General features: G+C 39.6%; 1 protein-coding gene across 8 annotated transcripts in view; it reads left to right on the plus strand.

The window, feature by feature from the left end:
• The first annotated feature begins 20907 nt into the window (after positions 1-20907).
• The window catches only part of NTNG1 (netrin G1), a 348392-nt gene continuing 346589 nt past the window's right edge, over positions 20908-22710 (plus strand). For 2 of the 8 annotated variants that reach the window (XM_086717718.1, XM_086717719.1), the window contains exon 1: positions 21634-22681. The gene's annotated coding sequence lies outside the window, so the exon portion shown is untranslated. Of the gene's footprint in view, positions 21008-21628; positions 22682-22710 lie in introns of those variants that run through there. The other 6 variants (XM_086717715.1, XM_086717721.1, XM_086717712.1 and 3 more) reach the window with 6 other exon arrangements.

The raw sequence follows: 22710 nt of genomic DNA on the forward strand, positions 1-22710 counted from the left end.
GGTGCATTGCCATGGCAGTTGGTAAAAGAAGGAAAAAAGGGCTCAGAGAAGTGAGTGTATAGAAGTGGCTATGTTATGTGAAGTCTAAAAACCCACCCACCACTTATGTTCTGAGATACTCTTTCACCAACGCAATAAGGAATACCCTGGTCATCGGCAGCATGAGGTGTTCGGTGTGGACTCTCCTTTGTAAGCCAGAGCTGGAGGTGTTGCTCTAGAACTAGGCTCTCACATAGTAATGCAAAGACAGGATTGTAAAATGGTAAATGCAAAGTGGTGGGTTTCCTATGCTGTATATCACAAGCTGATCTCACCTTCATAAGCCAGGGCCTTGGTTGGCAACCTCCTCGGGAGCTTCCCAGGTGGAATCTGAAACTGGCCTCCATACACAGAGGGAGGAGAGACTGAAGAAAGACCCAGGCCATGCTAGCTTGGTAGGTGGCAAGTGCAGTAAACAAGGGAACTTACACATGAGGCTTGTCTTTGGTGGCTGCAAGATGAGTGGATCTATGTACCCACTCACCAGATCTTAAAAGTTTCTATAGAGGCCTTAAAAGGGTTCAGGCATGTGTACTGTTGAGTCATGTGTACCATCCAGATGGTCTCAACACCATATCACTATCCCAAGGCTATGTCCCTGGGGCAGCTTCTGTGAGCTGGGAAGGTGAGAAGAGTGCAAATTCGAAGGACAAGGGAGGGGATGGAAAGCCTCTGATTTCCACAGTCAGCTCACAGGTTAACTGGAGGTCACATCCTCTTGATGACCCCCTCCCCCCCAGTAAATAATGCGCCACTGTAGACATTCAGTTAGTTAAAATGTTGAAATACTTTTTCACTAGTTGGTAAACAGCCATTACAGTGAGCACTCTGCAATATCCTGTCTTTCCACAACTGAAGTTTTAATTGTTGACACAGCATTAAACAGGAGCCCATGTTGGTTCTATTTGGTAAGGACCTGAGCTATACTGGTTGTTTAGCATTTTGATATTTTGAAGGGTCTTAGTCTATTAAGCCCATTATTAAGATTAGAAATCAGCGCTCAAATATTCCTTTTTATCATGTATATTATGCATTTCTATACATATTTATATTTATATATGTGTGTGTGTGTGTGTGTATAGAGAGAGAGAGACTCTTTTAAATATCACATTACATCTTTTTTTTTTTTTGTATTATGGTGTATTTACAATATTTATTGGAAGAAATGTGCACCAGGATGGTATGGGGGCCATGGTGTTGTGGAAATAGTGGGGCAGAGGATGGAATGAAATAATAGATCACGTGTTCCTTGGTTATAGCCTATGTTGAGAATATCAAATACATAAGCACTGTTTAATTACCTACCTTCCTTACATTAATTCACAATTAAGAAACAGTTCTGTTTTTGCAAAACATTACAGTTTTATATTAGAGCATCCCTTTAAATCCAAAATATTTTTCAACCTTCAATAAAACATGTATTTAAATCCCTTCATTTGCTGACCTATTATTGAAAATCATTGTAGGCAATGAAAACACTTTTTAATAATCTCCTCAAATCAAACAGACCCCAGCCAAATATTCCCCAAAGTGTGAAACAACAAAGTCAATAGATAAAAATGAATCAGTGATACTGTCTGGAATTTTAGCTTAATTTTTTGTAGTTGCTCAAATATTAATAACTTGAGATTTGATCTCTTAAACCTGCAGAATCTGCTTAAGCTTTTAAAAAATAAAAAATCTAAACAGAGACTTAGCCCCATGCAGTAGGAAGTCATCCCAATTTGGTAGAAGAAAGAACTAGACAATTGTAAGACACTGAGGATTGTTATATCTGTGCATTCCTAGAGAATATGTCCTAAGTGGGGTGGCTGTAAGGAAATTGACTCTGCTATAGATACAGGGCTGTGTGCGTGCCGTCCCACTACCTAGTCAGACACTAGCATACATTGTTGAGTGAGTGGATCACAATGGTGGGTATCTTACCATAGGTTTGAATAGACAGAAGCAAAATGTAAATCAACAATAAGCAGAAACTGTTTTATTGTCATAGTTATGGGAGAATTTTCAAAGGCTGAGAAACAAGCACTGAATTCTTAATCAGGAAATGATTGTAATTGTATTTTTTTTTTCTTTTCAAAGTATGAAATTGGGAGCAAAACTATGTTCGGTTACCAAAACTTAAACTGCTATTCTACTAATGTTAGAGGTATAAAGAGGAAGAATATGAATATGAATTTTCTTATTGAAACTATGGTGTAGTTTACCATCTCTTACATTTATTTGCCTGGTTGGAATTTGTGAAGTGTCTAATTTTTTAAATCTGTGAATGAGAATTATAATAGTAACTACCACATAAATTTGGGGGGGGACTTAATAAATTTTGGGAGTAAATATATGCCAAATGTGGAAAATATCACCTGGTAGGTTCTAAAGTATTAAATAAGCATTGGCTGTCATTATTTTGTCAAATATTGTAATTTGACAATAGCTTTGCTACCTTATAGGCAAAACAGGAACTTAAACTAATTTTTATAATTCTGACTCTATGGGAACATGCATCCTCCCTCCAAAATTGAGGCATATATGCACATATTAGTTACAGACAGTCTGAATCAAGCAGTTTGTGAAAAATGCCCGAGGAGAGCTGATCATGTCTAGTATTTTCTGTACTGGGTCTTGTCCCTGCAAAGCAGTTCAGCTGACAAGATGTCCACTTACTTGTCTTATCTTTCTTAACCTCAGTAAGGAGAGCAAGAGGCAAAGTGTCATGAGATCAGTTTGGCTAGGCACCTGTAGGTAAATCTTTCCTTACAGGTCACGCTAAGGGTTTAGTTTTCGTCTCAAGAACAATGGAAAGCCACCAAGGGTGTAAAGCAGCACATGACATGATTTGATAGGTTCATCACAGATTCGATATTGGATGAGATATGTTTATAACATATACAATTATGTGTGCTTCTAAACATGCTGGCTGCCATGTCAAGAATGAATTGGTGGGAGTTTAGGAATCTGGGCATCTGTGAACGCCAGGAGACTCATAGTTACTGCAGTGGTCTGGTGAAAATAGCTGTTTGAACCAGTTTCTGGTAGTAGAGAGGGAGAGCAGGCAAACATATGTGAGATTTTCTTTCGGGGACTTGAATTCAAATGCAGAGCATTACACTAGTATTTTTGACTCTATTTCCACATTTGTAAGGCAGGAAAATTGTACTTACGGCACACACAGTAGTCTTGAAGATGAAAGGAAACTTTGACACAGAGAGGCAGCAAGGCCACACAGCGAGGAGCTAAGATTAAACTCAAGCTATGTGACCCTGACAGCTTCTCCCTGCATGGGCTGCCATAAGAATTAAATGAGAAGATGCTCATAAAACGCTGAGAATCACACTTGGCCTGGTGTAAAGTCCCATTAAGTGTTACTTACTGTCATGATTATTAAATAGAAATCCTTTATACATTTTAAAGCACCATGCTGACCAAGTTATAATGTGATCCGTCGAACAAATCGTATGCCTGGGTGTCAGTCACACTTATTACAGGGTAGTTTTGAAGTTCGGTTGCAATTATTCGACCATGGTTTTAAAGAGAAAGGGCACAGAGGCAGCAACCTATATGGTAGGGCTTTTCCACTGGGATTTTCCTGAACTTTGTGTGTGTTATGGTGGTTTTGACAGGGAATGTCAAGAAGGATGAAATTGGGTCTCAAAGCCCTTCTCTGAATAAACAAGATGTGGATGGCAGCGGTTCCCTTCCTGTCTGGGATCCACCCCTTTATGAGTCCTCCAACCTCCCTCATTCACTGAGAAGGAAACAGTCCCCAAAATGTTAACCCGCTACTTTGCAATATTCTTGTTAAGGTGTTAGCCTAAATAAAATGGCTCCTCTGCAGCTGAGGACTGAGCTCTAGTTAAGACTGGGGCTGCTGGAGCGCCACATTTATCTGGTTCAGACCATGCTTGGAGACCCAAGTGCACCCCTCTTGACTTTATCAGAGAAAAATAAACAAAGCAAATGAATTTGGGAGCCCAGCACCAGTGTTAAATCCCAGGGAGATCACTGACATCACAGGCTGTGGTGTCCACATCCCTCTGGAGACATCCAACTGCCTGGATTCTGACAGCCTTCCATATTGGAAGCAGGGATGGCGTGTTAGGGGAAGAGAAGTGGTGTCTTTTCTATCCTTTCCTTTTTGTTCGCACACTTTTAAAGTGAGCCTTCCTTTTTAAGCACCAGGTGTTAAAGAGTGTTTAATTAGGTCAAAACTTGGGGGTAGGCTAGGGAGAATTGAAGCAGGCTGCTGGTACATCAAATAACCCCAGAAGCCATTCCACGGTATTTATACCCTTGCACATAGTCCACACCCAAAACATATTTGTGGGGCTGATTAATTGCAACATTTGGAAGGGGTGTAAGGGCCCCCGCAATTCCATTTCCAGGGGAGAGCTGAGTCATTTGTCCTTGCCCGAAGTTCACATTGCACATGACACCAGTGGAAACCTCATGTGCATGAAAATCGTGCATCGTGCCACGGAGGTTCAGGCAGCAATAAAACCTGGAATGCGGAATCAAAATGCTGAGTTTTACATCTGAAAAAAAAAAAAAAAAAAAAAAAAAAAAACGGTCCATAAAGTGAGTCAGCTAGAATATATCGTAAATAGTACAGTTAAAGAAACTGCAGTTAAATGGGCCAGGTTACATTTTCACAGAGCATCTGCCTCAGAAGCTGTAGCCTCTGCACCTCTGTCACTTTACCTAAATGCCCATTCCATCATGACTCTGCCTCTCCAGCTTATGGAATAATTGAGAAAATGTACTCTGTCGCTTTCTTAAATACCTTTAATTCCTAGCAGCTTGCAATATTACTATATTATGAACTAGAGCAAAAATGCAAATTCAAATGTGTGTTTCACAAAAGCACAGACTTGATGATAATAAAAGGAAAGAAAAGAGTATCCTCCCCCTATTGTTCAAAGAGGTACACAAAGAGCAATGAATAGGAATAATAAATCCCAACCAAATGCAACATTTCTTGGTGACCCAGAAGGAGGCTTACCGATTATGACTAAGGCAGATCTATCCATTAAATATAAAACTGAATTTGCCACTCGAAGGGTATTATAGTCGAGCTTCAGCACAGCCCTGCAAAATCTCTCTAGAACTGGTCTTGCTATTTGAGAGAAAAGAAATAAAGCATTATGATACCAAAGAAGGTAAGATTTTTTTTTTTAATAAATCAGTGTGAGACTGACATCTTCAAATTTAAAATGTATGTGACAAATGAAGGAAGTTAAGTGTTGGATTTGGCTGTGTTAACTGCCCAGCCAACCCAGGAAGACTAAAGTGGAGTTAAGCTAATAATGAAGGGGCTTTCAACACAATCTTTTGTATCCTGGCTCCTTCAGCTGTAACATGTCTATAACTGCATCTCCTGTTGGGCTCAATTGTACCTGTGGAAGCCCCTTCTTCTTTGAACACAGTATGGATTCTGAATTGTTTCATTTGTGTTCTGTTGTATAATCAGAATTATTAAAAAAAAAAAAAAAGGATAAGAGTATTTAGATTTTAAACAGCAATTTACTGAAAATTATGTCTACAAAAAGTGATAAGTACCTAATTCCTTACTCTTTACCCCCAATTATATGTATTTACTCTTTCTGTCTTCTGCATTAAAAAGTGACTACTGTACTGAGGCAAGTGTAGTATGAACATTTATCAGAGGAAGACTTAAGTCTTTACAAAGCTTAGTATGTTTTGTATTCCTGCATTCAAAGTAAAGAACATGGAATTATAGGATTTGAGCATATAAGGAACTTTAGAGAGCATCTATCCTACAGCATTTTGCAGAGGAAAAAAGGAGACTCAGGTCGAAGAGGCAGCATTCTATAGCAAAAGAGGCAGGACTTCGAGGCCAGACAGTGCTGGGTTCAGTTCATGGCTTCATAATTACGTGCAAGTACTCAGGGCAGGGAAGCCTTGGTTTCTTCACCTGGAATGGATGTAAGAATGCCTACATCGCAGGCCCCTTTTAAGGATGAAATTAAGACACCAATGCCTAGCACATGACAAGGTGCATGATAAGCACTCAGTGTATATTCTTTGCCTCTCTTCCCTTGGATTGGGACACACCCCTAGCCAGTGGCTGAATGGAAATGGTAGTACGCATCCATGGACTCCCACTTACACAACATCCCATCTTCAGTTAGACGGGCTGAGCTGTAGCTGATCTACTTAAACACACCCTTTGTCACAGAAGGTCAAGCACCTGGGGAAATTTGTGTCAAATCCACCAAGAGATAACAAGACAGGGTAGGGGAAGAGGAGAGCAACAGAGCACATCTGTAGGACATCTGAAGATGCAAAGTTGGTCTTTTTCCATTCCCAGTGGATTTCATTCTAATTCAGCTGCAATCAACTTTAAAAGGAAGTGAGTGTTTCAACTACTGAAAAGGCTGCTGAGCAAAGCCAGCAATATCTCTGTGCACCCAGCAATAGGCAAATACAGCAAGTCCTAAGAAACAAGGGTCAAAATGCTCATGCTCATGTATGGTCATTCTGTCAGAGCACTCTAGTAGGGGAAAGGGGTTAACGTTTGTTGAACACCTACCAGGAATGAAGCACTATTTTCAACTGGACTGTGAAATAGGTGTTATTACCCCCATTTAAAGACATAGGCTCAGAGAAGTCAAAGAAATAACCCAGAGGAAATAGGGTAGTAAGTGTCAATGTAAAGATTTACAGCTAGGCATATCTGACTTCAAAGCTGGAGTTGGCTTCACTGCACTCACAGCCTCCCAGAATTACTCACTTCAACACGTCATGACTAAGCCCACTCAAATGAAGCTTTGAGTATGAGTAGTTGGGATTATAATAATCTGATCATAAACCAGTAGACTGACCACGGTCTTTTTTTTTTTTTTTTTTTTAATTTTTTTTTTTCAACGTTTATTTATTTTTGGGACAGAGAGAGACAGAGCATGAATGGGGGAGGGTCAGAGAGAGAGGGAGACACAGAATCGGAAACAGGCTCCAGGCTCTGAGCCATCAGCCCAGAGCCTGACGCGGGGCTCGAACTCACGGACCGCGAGATCGTGACCTGGCTGAAGTCGGACGCCCAACCGACTGCGCCACCCAGGCGCCCCCTGACCACGGTCTTTAAAGGTACGCTGTTCAGATTCCATAACTCATGAACTAGGGAAAAACCAAATAGCAAATCAGTGAGTAAGACTATAGTAGGAAGCATTTAGTAATTGATTATGTTTTATAGGAAAACACATTTTAACCAGTTTTTAAAACCCACGGGTCAAAGAGTCTAGAATATGTTCACTAGGAAAAGATATAACAGTTTCCTCTTAATTATTTATCATATGAAACTTTAAAAAGTGAGAGTCTCAGGGCAGAAGAAATTTTTTAAGTGGACAGAAAAAGAACAAATTAAATTATCCTGTAGGTTAGAAGATCCAAATAATATAATAAATATAAAATACTTAAATGACTTGTTACACATTTTAAAAACAAATTTTACTATAATACTTGAATATGATTTGTGGTAATTTCAGTTACATGGTGATTGTTCTGTGAATTATACAGGTGCTTTCCTGATGCAACAGAAGCTCTATTCATTAAGGTACAGTTTAGCCATTGCAAGGAGACCCGAAATAATCTCCTATAATCATCAGAGCATAGCAGTCCAGGGCTCCTGTGCTGGTGTGTTATGTCAGGAAGCCAGGACCATTTATCCTTTGCTCTGTAGCCCTCAACACCTAGCTTCTATGTCATGGTTCAAGACGGTTATTCCAGCTCTGACCTTCACATCTGCATTCAAAAAAGGAAGGAGAAAAGGGGAACATAGGATGACTCATTTCCTGTAAGGGGATTTCTTGGATGTTCTGCATACTATTTAAGGAAGGCTAGGAAATGTCCTCAGCTACAGTCATATGACAAGGACAGAAAGAAAGACTAGGTAATGGGAACAATGACTACCGTGGCTCAATCTCTTATCCACAGTGTGGATCTTCATGGGGCAATTTGAAAATGACTCTGTCAGAGACTATTTCAAGTTGTGAAAATTTCACAAATGTTATAGGACATGCTCATTTACTACTGAGCGGACACACTCTAGATGTGCACACTGAGAGAGAAATGTGATAAGGCAGGCAGAGCCACAGCAAATAAATGACCCTGCTGGGCTCTTGCGGGTGAGCAGTACAGTATCCTCATGCTTTGTTTCTCTGGAACCTGTGAAAACCAATGATTTGTAAAGATCAACAAAGTTTTCCCAGTTATTTTTTTTTTAACATTATCACATGAAGCTTTTTAATAAGAAAACAAATATGACAAATGACATAAAAATTCATAAGTACGTGCAACAATTATTTTATAATAGTGAATACAATTTACACAGTGTCTTATTACACTAAATAAAGGTTCTGTTTTAAGTGTAAATATTACATTTACAAATGTTCCGTATCTTTAAACAATCCAAAGTGATGGAAGTCAAATAATAGATTGTCTATTTGATTTGCTCCTATATTTATGTTACAAAAAACATTAACAACATTATTACCTGCATAGGCCATGTAACTTAATCCTTTTTTTGTAACTGTATGCGTTGTGTGATATCCCCTTTTTAATCCATAAAAACCGGTGTTAGAGAGGATGAGGTCACTTCTGAGGATCACACAGGTCTTAAATAGAATAGCTGTAGATCAAAACAAAGTCGTTTGCCTCCAGAGATTATGATGTCCCCTCTAAGAAGGCCCAAACTCTAGAGGCACCTGGGTAGTCCAGTTGATTAAGCACCTAGGTCTTGATCTCACGGATCATGAGTTCAAGTCCTGGTTTGGGCTCCATGCAAAACAAAACAAACCCAAACTCTAGACAAAGTCTTCAATGGCTATCCTGGAATTTTTAAAGCCAGTAGGAATCCTCACATCGTGCTTATCACCAGTGAAAGAAAATTAAAGTGAGACTTGGCTCCAAGTCTCCTTTCCCTTGCTTGATTCATTTTCATCACTTAGGATAAACACCTTCCCTCCCCCCACCTTTTAACATAGTGCATCAACAAATTAATTTAATCAGAAAGCCTTGGCAAAGTGTAAAATTGTGGCAAGATGGTGTTCCCTTTCCTTGCACATTTTATGAATCTATGGCCAAAGTGAGTTCCAGTCATGATCCGAACTGATACCTGAACGTGAATTCATTGAATTTAGAACTCTATCAATTGGTATTTCATTGAATGTGATTACTCTTTTATTTTCAGCTTCAGATCAATACAGGTTTAGATGCTTCTGCTATTCAGTAATATATTTTTAGATGACAGACTAGAGGGTGAGCAGATATTTTGTTCGTTAAATGTTCCCAGAATCACTGGAGAAAAATCTTTAATTTCTACCTCTAAGTTCTGTAAGAATGAACTGATTCTGAAATGACAAATTGATTATAAATGCGTTTTGGGTTAGGATGATACTGTTTAAAGCTAGCCTATCAGAACTATTAGCATAATATAATTAATTTTTTAGTAAACACCTTTACATATAACAGTGTAGTCTTTATCTACAACTTGAAATAACAATTAAGCTTTATTGTTTCATGTTACAAAGCTGTTGGCTGTTGCTGCCCTTTACTGGTTTGTAGTGGTACCACAAACCACGACTCATGGTTAGTTGTCAAAGGTGTGAAGATCTCCATATGCTATGCATTATTTCAGATAGCTTGTATTTGTGAAGATCAGACAGGGAGCCATCTGAGATAACTTTTCTTCACCTTTGGGCTCACAGAAGCTTGGAGTACTTTCTGTGTGTTGTCATTCTCTGACCTGAAACCAGGTTCATCGGAATTTCCTGCTTGTTCGTTCAATATTCTCTTACATATCCAAGTGGTCATCTGTGCCCTCATTGTGGTCAGGGAGTAGAGATTCTCACATAAATCTAATCCATGAAATATAATTAAGAGATGATAGTGAGGCAAACATTATAAATCATGACAGATATGTAATGGGCACCATATCAAATGCATGCTCTAATATCACTGAGAAGATTTTCTACAGCCTCAAAACAACTTGTAAGAGTTTATTAGTGGGTAGGGGGTCTTAATTTCTGAAATTTATCTTACTGCTGCTCTGTATCAGCTCTACAGCTACTGATACTATTTTCTGATTATTCTGAAGTGTTAATGGGTTGTTGCTTCCTGGCCACATACATAAATGATACTTAATATTTCCCACACCCTAGATTTAACAAATTTGGGAAAATGGGATTGTGAGACAAGGAAGCACTTCAGTGGTTGAGACGTTATGGTTTCTAGGTTCTGTGGTTTGCCGGTTCAGAGGATTACCAGCATCCCAGACAAAATGTTCCAGTCTCTTATTCTTTAGCATTCCTATAAAGGTGTGCAACAAAACAAGAAATCCCATCCCAGGTTCCCTGGTTTGATTTCAGGATCTTAATATGGAACAAGGGACAGAGACGTAATTTGTAGAGTTTGTAAACACATAGTTATGTGACATCCTAAGTGAGAAAATGAGATTCTTTTTTGCTAAAACAAATATTATTTCATGTGTATGCCTTACCTTTCCCAGAGGTGCTCAGGATAATCAATTGAAGTCTTGAATTAAACTGCCTTTCCTATGAAACATTCTTTCCTCTCTATTCATATCATTGGCAAGGATGTTGTAAAAAATGTTATTTCATCACGTATCCTCTTTTTTCAGGACCCCTAGGAAAAATGCATGCCCAGTCTTATTAAGAAGAACAGTTATATTTTTCTATGGTATATTAGTTGTGTTTTTTTAAATCTCATAGATATGGTCAATTAGGTTATGAGATTTTTTTCCGTCTTTATTGTCCACGAGTCAGCTTAGGGAAAACCTTATATTACATGGACACTGTGTCATCCATTTTAAGCCCTATTCCCCATTCCTTTGTTTCTGCTCTTTTTTGGGGGTCATATTGTATGTATTCTTGTAAGTAGCCTTAAATCTTCTCTGAAATATGGTGGTAGCACAGATTTAAAAATGGGCCAGGGAGTTTAAAAACCACTTTCCAGAAAACTACAGAAATGAAATCACCATACAGAAATCATGTAAGATTTAATAAAAAATAATAATGGTAACTGACATCAAGTGTGAAAAGGAATGTTCTCCATGCTTTATATACATATATATAATATGTAAATAATAATAATTTTATTATTTATACATATTTTATATATAAATAAAATAATTTTCCCTAAAGGCTCAAAATTGCTGTATAGAGGGCTGTGTTACACAGTCAAAACAGTACAAGTATGGCTAAGTCTCAAAGAATTGCAAAAATATGAATTAATGTGATTTGCTGTAAATTGTCAGACTTTAAAAGCAATCATGCTGGCCTCTTCCAACATGCCAGGGAGGTGAAGGGCTTTTTCACTGGTTGCTTCCTCTTCCTGAAACAGTCTTCCTCCAACTCTCTGTAAGACTCATTCTCTTTCCTCCCTAATGCTGTGCTCAACATCACCTTTGCAGGTCTGTGATGACCACTCTATTTCACTGTACAACTCACCCTCAACATATCACTCTCATGTCCTAATCTACTTTCCTTGTTTCCATGTATTTTTCTCTTTCAAAGATAGTAGATAACTTATTATATTTGTTGTTTATATCACTGGGATCCCCAAACTAGAATATAAGGCTTATGAGTCTTATCTTTATTTGGTTCACCACTGAATCCCAAACTTCTAGAACAATGCCTGTCTTATGCATTCAACACATATTTGATTGAATGAAGGAAAGGTGTGTGCATTTTGAACATTTGAAGAGAAATGAAAATATGAGTTCTATTGAATTATTTTCATTTTCTGATGCAAAATAATCGGTTACCTTAAAATTATTTTTTAATAAATAATTTGTGTCAATAATCTCACCATTGCCTCACATATCCACTTTTTGCTTTTCTATTTTACAGCTACCAAATCATTGTCTGCCTCTTATTTGCTCTCCCTGTTTTTAGTATCTCTCTGCTCTGATTCATATCCAGATAAATTCATACATATATAAAGAATCCTGCCATATTATTCATGGGTCTACCCTGCTCAGAACTCTCAATTTTTTTTTTGATGTTTATTTATTTTTGATAGAGAGAGAGAGAGAGACAAAGTACAAGTGGGGGAGGAGCAGAGAGAGAGGGAGACACAGAATCGGAAGCAGGCTCCAGACTCTGAATTATCAGCACAGACCCCCACGCGGGTCTTGAACTCACAGACCCTGAGATCATGACCTGAGCCGAAGTTGGACGCTTAGCCAACTGACCCACCCGGGGGGTCACCCCCCGACCCCCACAACCGCCCGCTCAGAAGTCTTAACTGCTGTATAACATCTTCTGGATAAATTTTAAAACTCTTCACTGGGGATTCAAGGCACATTGACCCATGGTCCTCCCACCTAGATTCTAAGCAGATACCCACAATTCCCTCAAATAATACCTTACTTCCAAGTAATTTGCTTCTCTACCATTTCCTGGAAATGACTTGACTTTCCAGGTTCAGCTGCCTTTGCTCTTGTTCAGTCCCCTGATGAAATTCCTTCTATCATTTACCCATCCAAACCCTAAAAGGTCTTCTTACCTTTCTACCTCCCTTCCCATAAAACATTCTTTGATCTTTGAAGACCAATTTTATTCATTTTTAGTCAGTTTTTAAAATATGTACCTCAGTTTTTATCCTTCACTCAGTGATATTGCTCTGTGAAATCCTCAAGTAAAATTTCAGTGCCTTAGGCACAAAAATTACAGCGTGTGTTTCTTCTATATTTACTTTCCAGGGTATTTGGTACAGTGTTAGACTCAGATGGCCCCCCAAAAATCTTGTCTAATAAATAAATTAATCTTGACATTAATAATGGAAGGTTCAGTCCTATAATATGAGAAGTAAATAATAGTTAACATTTACAAAGTGTTTTTTAACCAAATATATTTATTCTTCATAACAGTATTATAAGATACTCAACATTATTCCCATTTTATAGCCGAGGAAAGAGAGGCCCAGAAAGATTAAGTCAGCTATCTAAGGCCATGCAACTGTTAAGCAATGTAATAAGGACTTGAATGCTGGTCTTCAACGATTTACCAATACATCCTACTATATTTCAGAATGACTTTAACTCAAATACACAGAAAATGTATACATAAGCATAATGTATGCACATCCTTATATATAGTTTGTTAAGTTTTTAATTAAACTGTTTTGGAAGTTCTGACTTTTATGGAAGCTGATGGTAATAATTCATTAGGACATTTTGTATACATGTATTAGTTACTGCTGGTAAAGAAAGTCCAATAATCACTGACTGATTTTGAAGAAACTCAGCCTTAATAAAATGTTTAAAAAAGCTTTTAACACCTCATGACTAGATCGCATGGTAAGTTTCAAAGAACTGATGTTTACAAGTTGAGGAATATACTTCTAGGAGAGATTTATGGCAGTTTATAGCTAATACATATGTTCCAGAAATTGGGCCTCAGTTAGCATGGTTACAAATGAACTGTATTATGTAGCAAATGCTTGATTTCTTCCTTTCCTAACAATATGGTTTCAAAGTCTTTGGCCTTCATTCCATCTAATCTTGCAGGGAATCAAACATATACCCCACTTAATTCTAATACATAGACGTTTGTATAGAAGTGTAAAAAAATATTTTAGAAATCAAAATTCCTATTCTATTATCCAAGAATCTGAAGGATACATTTATTTTTGTCTCAGCTTTCATTTAAATTAAGCCCAACCTTAAAGGAAGACTCAAAATGCAAATGCTAGAAGAAACCTTAGGCTAGTAGTGATCCTTGAAACTTAATATGCTTAAATAAAAATCACCTATCGAGGTGCTGATTCAGGACCTGCTTTATAGAAAGCCCCAAAGTTATGTTAAGGCACGAAGTCCACGAAGCCCATTTTAGCAACTACTCCCTTAGATTCATCTAAATCAGCTTCCTCATTTTACAGATTACATAGTTAAGGTGTAGAGAAGTAAAGTGACTTATGCAAATTCTCACAGCAAAAAGTGTCTTAGCAAGGTTTTGGTCTCCTCCTGGTCCAATGCTACTTAGCATTACATCTTTTTCTTCTTTCTTTTTCTTTCTTTCTTTCTTTCTTTCTTTCTTTCTTTCTTTCTTTCTTTCCTTTTTTTTTTTTCTTTTCTGAGAGAGATAGCGTACATGAGTGGGGAAGAGGGACAGAGGAAGAAGGAGAGAGAGAATCTTAAGCAGGCTCCATGCCCAGTTAAGAGCCCACACAGGGCTTGATCTCACAACTATGAGATCATGACCTGAGCCAAAATCAAAAGTTGATGCTGAGTCAACTGAGCCACCCAGGCACCCAGACTGACACTATATCTTAGTGGACTTTCTGAAAAAAATTATTTGAAGAATCCAAACATATAATAGTTTTAAGCTAAACTCACATATATATATCAGTCTCAGATTTTCTATTGCCGAAATTTGGGCTTCTGTTTCTCAATGCTTAAATGAACTATGAACATTCAGCAATCTTTGTCTATTAATCAAACATTTTTTTTTAATTTTAAATAGATTCCATGCCCAATGTTCGGCTTGAACTCACAACCCTGACATTAAGAGTAGTATGCTCTGGGGCACCTGGGTGGCTCAGTCAGTTAAATATCCGACTTCGTCTCAGGTCATGATCTCATGGTTTGTGAGTTTGAGCCCCACATTGGGCTCTGTGCTGACAGCTTGGAGCCTGGAGCCTGCTTCGGATTCTGTGTCTCCCTCTCTCTCTGGCCCTTCCCCTCTTGAGCTCTGTCTCTCTCTCTCTTTCAAAAATAAATAAACATTAAAAAAAAAAAAAAAAAGAGTAGTATGCTCTATGGACTAAGCCAGCCAAGCACCCCTCAATCAGTTCTTAATATGAGGATAACTGCAACATTTAACAGTGGTGTGTATACCATGATATACAGTAACTAACAGTCTAGCTCTCTTTCTTCATTGCAAACTCAGCCTTCAGATTACTAGTTGGGGAAAATATAGTTTCAGGGAAGTGACTGAGGAGAGGGGTAATTTTTTTAAGTCTCATTTTACATAGATATCAAGAAAACTAAGATTTATAGATGCAGAAGGTAATTGGGAATATGGCAGGTAAAAAAACAAAAATAGATTATTCATTTTTTCCTCATCAATACACTTCCTGACTTTCTAATCATAAATAGTAAAAAGCTTGATTAACGGTCCCATCTTCACCAAAAAAGAAAAAAAACCTGAATTCTACTTTGATTTAGACAAGAACTGGTTCACGTAAATAGCAATTTGTTGCTCTTTTTTTCCATTATGCATAACAATGTCTAAATTTCTTGAATGTTAGCGTCTTTTTCTAGCTTGTTTTATTTTCTTCCCCTTTCTTTTTGAAAAAATAGTTATTCCCCAACAGGAATTTGAAATACACTTATTTAGGATTGCAAAAATGTAAGCCATCGTGGAATGATTGGGGGTTGGTTGTTTCATCTAAGGCTCAATTGGTATCTATAATTACTAATTAGTCAACTTCCATTACTCATGTGTAGCTTATCCCTGGTTACATCGTTGAACCTTGGGTTTCCTGGTCACCAGTCTGCTCTGCAGCCCTGTTCTCCCGCTCTCAGTGCTTACTTAGGGAAATCTGACTAATTTTAATACCAATCTAAGCACAAAACCTCATTAGGAAAGTAGATCTCCTGCCAAAAAGAGGCATATAATGTACTCCAAAAGCAAATACAGAAGCTTTAAAAATTATTTTTTGTTTTAGATTATGCTCTTGCCTTCACAGAGGTTACAGAAAAATGAATGGGAAGTTCTTGGTTCCGCAAGATTGACACGTAAAGTTGCCATTTCTGTGGTCGGTAATGGTAAATTATCAGCGTGTTCATAGTCTCAGCCTAAATAATATAAGATACTTCCTCTCATTTGATTTTCTCTCCTATTGTTCTCAAGTCTTGTTACGGATTTTCAGGGTCGAAAGCTTGTAAGCATTCACCTCAAAGGCTATCTGTGTGGGGCAGTGAGCTTCAATCTTACCAAACTACTGACAAAAAAAAAAAATGCCCTATTGGGTTAGGACTCCTGACTTTGCGCCCCACCCCCTGCTTCCTGGTCAGAAGCATTTTTCGCTCCCTTGTCTGCTGGGTGAACACTACACATCTCTTGAGGCTCTTTGTAGGTCATACACCACTTAACCTACCTAGCTTTTCCCTGGATTCTCCAAGAAGAATCATATGGTATTTTCCTTTGGGGTTCACCTGCTCCCTGTGGATTCAATTTCAGCTCCTGTAGTAGTATTACATTGGTAGTTTCCAAATTTGTTTTCTCTCGTTGATTGTAAACTATGACAGAGACTGCCTTATTCATCTTATCATTTCTAACGTAGTCCCTAGCACATGGTAGGTGTTAAATTCATGTTTGAGAGTAAGGAAAAAGGAAGAGAGAGGGGGACAAGAAAGAATTCTTATGATATCATAGCTATCTTACAGTTGTGTTATTTTCTATGGAATTTCACAGTTTTGAGAACTGATAATTGAGTTTTCTTCCTGGCTTATGGGAGAAAGAAGAGAATTCACAATGCCTCTGATTTCATTCTTCTCCATTACAAATAGAGGCAGAATTTAAGAGAATTAGTCATCTTCTGTAGGAGAGGGAGCCTTCTTGCCAAAGTAAAGGCCGCTTGGCACAAATCCATCTTACTCACCAGAAGCCAACATCAGCTTATGTCCACTGCCTCCATTCAGCATAGAAGCTAAAGGATGGGAGCCATAAAGCTGATAAAAACAGCAACCAAGGTAATCATTTCAGAACAGTAAACCTGAAACTAAACCCAGAAGCAGGGAGTCAAGAAAAGTGGGGAGAAACATCTGGATAGAGTATAAGTCAAACCAATGGCACTCTGTGATCTTAGATTTCTCTTCCTTGTCTACTGTTTTTCTATTATTGGAATTTCTTTCATCATGGATATTTTGACTGCAGTGGGTCAATGAATTTTGGCTCAGCCATTATTGCATTTGTATGATAGTCCAGGAACCTCTTGCTAAACCAGTCTACACTCTAATGTAGTTTGGGCCAGTGGCCTCTTAGAGATTGCTGACGCCATCATCTGAGTTGTGTGCATGTTTGTCCCATTTTGGGTACAAAAAGAGTCTCCAGACTTGACCATTACAACTACATTTCCTTTTAGCAATCTGTAGTATAACATTAAAAATGCACGTTACAATTAATCCAACTCTGTTTTCCCAACATGATAGTCTACACTTTGTCTTGAGAGCTTTGCATTGCCTCCAGCACCTAATACAGTTCCTCGAAGGTGGTGTGGGTTCCATCAATATGCATTGAATTGGAGAGAAGAACCATTGAGATGGAGTTGATGGGAAGATCTCTAAATTAGGCAAAGGGTGTTAGTCTTCCTCCATATATTTTCTTTCTCAATTTGAAAAGGATCCTGATTTTGTTGAAAAATAATTGAAAATATGAAAATTACATTTGAAGAAATCTACACAGCTGTTGATTTTTGAGATGAATTTTCCAGCCAACACACTAGATAAATTGCAAGATCTCCTTTTTTTCAAGAAGTAAATTTATGATCTTAGACAGACAAACTACAACAAAATACGAGCTCATAGACCCTGAGTTTGTTCAGACCATAGCATTATCCAAACTTGCTGGTGGATGCCCTCTTTTTGTAGCCTCAGAAAAACTGCTTAACAAATATTGACTGTGTTCTGAGTCTCAAAAACACTGAAATAGGTTAAAAAAAATTCAAGTTGTCATGATTTTGACAGATTTTACTGGTTGGATAAAAACATCTAATGTCATAGACTCTGAAAGCATAAAAACTAAGAAGTGGGGCACCTAGAAGTCTCAGTCAGTTGAGTGTCCGACTCCTGATTTCGGCTCAGGTCAGATCCCAGGGTTGTGGGATCGAGTTCTGCCTCAGGCTCCAAGCTAAGCATGGAGCCTGCTTGAGATTCTCTCTCTCTCTCTTCCTCTGCCCCTCTTACACGCAGTCTCTCTCAAATTAAAAAAAAAAAAAAAAAAAGAAGAAGTGATTTCTGTTGATTTCTTATGGGTGATATTAGGTAAACAAAAATTAGAAAACTATTCTCCCTCAAACACTTCTAGGTCTGGGAAGTCAAAATAGAAAAAAGACATGAAATATTTGACTAAAAACAGTTATCGTTTAGGTTAGAATGCTTTCTCCTAAAAAAAAATATCAGATTCTACATTTTGTTAAATTTTTATATTACCCTAACCAAGCAGTTTATTTTATTATTTCCAGAGCATTTGATACTGTGCCATATATTAGAAAGCACATGGATACCAAAGGTCACGTTCCCTGCACTAGTCATTAACTATCAATAGCTTATACCATCTGCTATTCTTCATGTTCTAGAATCAGTAGCACAGTAAATATGTGTGTTTTCTTACATTAAACAATATGCCCTTTGGTATACTATCAGTCCTCAGAAAACCTAAATGAGATTGCTGATATATCTATGCTGGGCATGCTTGATACTTGGATACGTTGGATTTGTAAATTTAAAGTTTGAAGGTAAGTGTACTTGGAATACCTACAACAGCAGGAAAGTGCCAATATAGTCCGGTGATAGAGCCCAGACCAGATGGTTAGGGCTTGTGAGAGGTTTAAATGTCAAAATATTTAAGCATTAAAAAATCCTGTTAGGTAAGTAACTTCAAAACCTGTCAAAACTACACTGTTAATGGCTTTGTAATAAAACATGTCCCCGAGCACAGAGTGGAGGCAAGAAACAACTAAAGGTTTTACAACTGCTAGGATGTTTCTACTGGGACACAAGCAGCAGTTATAAAAAGCATCTATCACGTAGTACACAATTGGCCAAACAGAACTTGTCCCTGATTTGGGTATTTCGGACATGGAAGTCTTAATTTAACATAGTGGGAGTTAGTTCCTGTTACCAAGGAGGCTATGGCTGAATCCTGGAAATGGGCAAAAATTATTCACACCTGAAACGAATCTTGATCTTATACCTACTTTATGTTAAGTACTTTAGAGTACTTACAAGAAGACACATATCTTTTTGGACTAGATATATTGCAAATATGTCACTACTACCAGTTTGGCATGTTGACGTTACAAGTAATTGAACAGCCTTGCCAAATCTCTAAAAAGAAGGTTTTTAAGAAGCTAATAACCTAGCAAGATGAACAATAGTTAGAGACCTAATGGGATTACAAATAAATGAAAATCTAAGTTGAAGAATGAGGAATGCACGGAAATCTGCCAGAGATCTGAAGCTGGAGAACTGAAAGATCAAACAATTCTTTTCTAAAGGAGAGAGGAAAAAAAAAAGTAGAGTCGAAAGGTTAAATAAAAACAGAAAAATCGTTCTTCCCAAAGAAAGTTAAATATATATGTAGGTGGAGAAGGCAAAGGATGGTAGGAAAAGTAAGTATGCCCTAACTTATTTTCTCTGATGCCAAGAATATATCTAAAGTAAATTTTTGATTGTATTATATAATACAATTGAAATATATCTAAAGTAAATTTCTGATTGTATTATATAAACAAATGTGCAAAGATACATTCAGGAAAGCTCTTTTGATAGATAAATTCAAGGGTTCTCTGTTTGAGGGAGTATATCAGATCCACCCAAAGTACTTTTTTGGAGATAAGGTCCTTCCCACTCCATCTCCACTAGAGGAGGGATCATGATCTGGAGAGGAAGGGATTTTAATGTTGAAAAGTCTCCTCTGACGATTCTGATTTCCTGGCCAAAGTTTAAATCCACATGTTTAAAACTGGTGATTTACTGAGCCTGTGAAAAGATCAGAGCAGATGTTTGGGAAAAAAAAAATTCACCTCTGGAAGACTCTCCCATTCCTGGAGCAGAAGAGGCTACTTAACTGGAAAGGGTCCCCCTACAAATATATTCTTCGGGGACTGGTGTGTGCCTCGTAGTTAAAGGAGCCTTGACGATGAGAGAGGGTCTTAGTAAAGCAAGAGGGGAAGGGGTTTAGTTCTGAGACTTTGACATCTGGAAAGGAACGTTGCTCCAGGTTGGGAGCCAATATCACAAAGATCTTCATATATCCCAGGAGGGAATTTCCTAATCTCTACATGGATAAATTTTCTTTACTTTTTCCCAGAAAAGGACCTTAAAATATCAGACAACACTGGGGATAGAAACTCAGAAGGGGTTTTCTTGGCTTGAGTGGAAAGAACAAGAGGGAGAGGTAAGGCTGAGAGCTGTTTGTATTCAGTGTTGAGAAAGGGGGGTGGGGGAGCTGTGAGAAGTGAGAGCACCACTGTGGGTGTTGTTTCTTAACTCCTACTGGCTTCCCTGAAGGTTCTAGTTTCCTGGAGCCCGTCAGGAAGGGTGAAATGGTGAATAGTATCTCCATATAATCCGTATACTTCAATCCTGGAGGAGCATAGACAGGGACTGAATGAAGAGCCAGGAAATGGCCACTGTCTAAGCATGCCTTTAAAGAGTTTCACCCATTAGGTAATCCCTTTTGGCAATGTCAGTGCTTAAGAATAGAGGCGGGGAGAAGGAAAGCAAGGAAAACATAGACTCAGGCACTGGAGAAAGTCAAGGGAAGGAGGATTCACTGTGACCTCTCCGTGTTAGAGGGTCTAGGGGCTGGATGCCTGGGGTTCCTGCCTCCTTTCTGGCTGCTTGGGGGCCAAAGACGGTCTGGTTACAGGCTCAGTTCAACAAACTTCTCCCTCTAACACTCTTCTGACACACCCACCCCCCCCCCCCCCCCCAGCCATTGCAGAAAAGTGATCCCTCTGCTTTTAGCTCTGTGCCTTCATAGTTGGGTGTGTAGTTAGTGACCCAAGTGCTCACAGATACCCCTTTCTTACTCTCTGCTCTGCCTTGACTGAACTTGAGTCAGGCTTCTCTCCTCCCCACCCAACCCTGAACGTTAGCTTGCCTGCAAATCTGAGCAAGCACTAAAATGCACAACATGTTTCCTTGTTCGCTTACTCCCCAAATCTGTGGACCACAGAGACGCATTCTTGTCAAACCCCGCAGGTCAGTCATGCCTTCGGTCTACTTCCTCTCCTCTGCCCAACTTTCCCTTGCCGCGTATTCCCCTTAACCGTATCAAGGCTTTTTTTGTTTGGCTTTGAGATGCTTACAGATTTCTGAGATCAGAGCTCTCTCTCTATTGCAATAGCCTTTCTTTCTAATTAAAGTGTCTCCCTATCTAAGTCTGGATTTTGTATTTATTTTATTTTTTGACGTTAGCTTGTAGCTAAGAGTGATTTCAGGTAAGTCTGAGCCCCCACTGGTGGGGAATGAAGTCTTGGGGTCGGGGTATTTGCGTTTTTCTCGGGAAAGGCAAGGAGATCTGACAAGCTTTCTTTTGAACTTCAACTTTCCAAAGGGGAATGGATTTCTAAATAAGGAGGTTCAAGGCTGGCGCTCTAGGGGCCGCTGGCAGGGCCTGGGGATTGTTGGTTGAAAAGCTCAGTAGGGATCCCTGCTAGGGGCGAGGGGTGCGCTTAAGGAACGGTTTGGGGGAGGAGAAGGAGCAGCGAGGGATGGGACGGGCGGGGGCTCGAGTGGATGGTACGTGAAGAGTTACTGGAAAGGGCGCTTCCGTGGGCGAGCTGGGGGTGGGGAGGTGAAGGGTGGTCTCAGAGCCTCAGCGCTGGGAGGTCGTGGAGCGGCGGCACGGGCGGCGGGAGCAGCCGCAGCAACAGCGAGCGGGACGGAGTTAGGACCGCTCGGAGCGCCCAGGTCTCGAGGTAGCGTAAGGTTTGCAATCCTTCCACTTGCTGGCAGTTGCAGAAGATCTGCTTTTAAGTGAAACGTTCGAGCCACCCCTCTGAGGGCTGCGGCTTCCCGGGGCTCGCTTCTTTCTCTCTCTCTTCACCGGCCCTCACGCTCACTCTTTAATTTGCACGCACCCCTAAGTTTGCTGAGAGCTTGCTGCCCGCTCGGAGCCGCTCCGGCCAGGCGCCGCGGGCGGGGGCGGGGAGCCCGGGAACCGCAATCCAGAAGCGTCGTGGGCCATGTATATTTCATCAAATGGACTTTGGGTGCGTCTCGTCTCACAGCCATCAACGCTATGTGCAGTGACATTTCTGACTTGAGTGGAGGAATGCGCGAAGGAAGCCCGGGCGAAATTGTTACTAGAGGATCTTCTTGGCGCCAATGCTAATTGTCCTGATTTATGTCCCTTCTGACTAAGCTCAACGTCTTCATCTGAAATAAAATGAAAGCTGTGCCAAGCGGGGTAGAACCACCCGGCCGCTGGTTCTGATCCCCAGGAATCAGGAAATCGTCCTGCAGCTGAAAAAAAAAAAAAAAAAAATCACAAAAAAAAAAAAAAAAAGGAAAGAAAAAAATAGAAATAGAAAAAAAAAAATCCCCCAGTAAAAGTTTAAGGCGAGAAGTGGCAGAGGCAGTGGCGCGAGGAGGAGCGGAGGAGAGCCGGCAAGCGGGGGACTGGGCTGGCAAGACCTCCCGAAGGCTGCGATTTCATTATTAATATCACTATATTTTTGGAGGGAGAGGCACCTTTCTCATCCTCTCTTCCTCTCCGCCCACCCCTGCTCCCTCCCCCTCATCTACCTGTCAAAGTCACTGATCTTTTGCATTTCGGAAGAGGACGTCAACGGAAAGGAATTCCCCCTCTCGGCGAGGGCTCCGAGAGGGGGCGACGCGCAGGAGGCTCCCCCTCTGGGGCCCGCGACCAAGGTAATTAAGCGGCGGGGAGTGGCGGGCCG

The sequence above is a fragment of the Puma concolor genome, chromosome C1, assembly GCF_028749965.1.
Source record: "Puma concolor isolate L17-30 chromosome C1, mPumCon1.1.hap2, whole genome shotgun sequence".
Taxonomy (NCBI): Eukaryota; Metazoa; Chordata; class Mammalia; order Carnivora; family Felidae; genus Puma; species Puma concolor.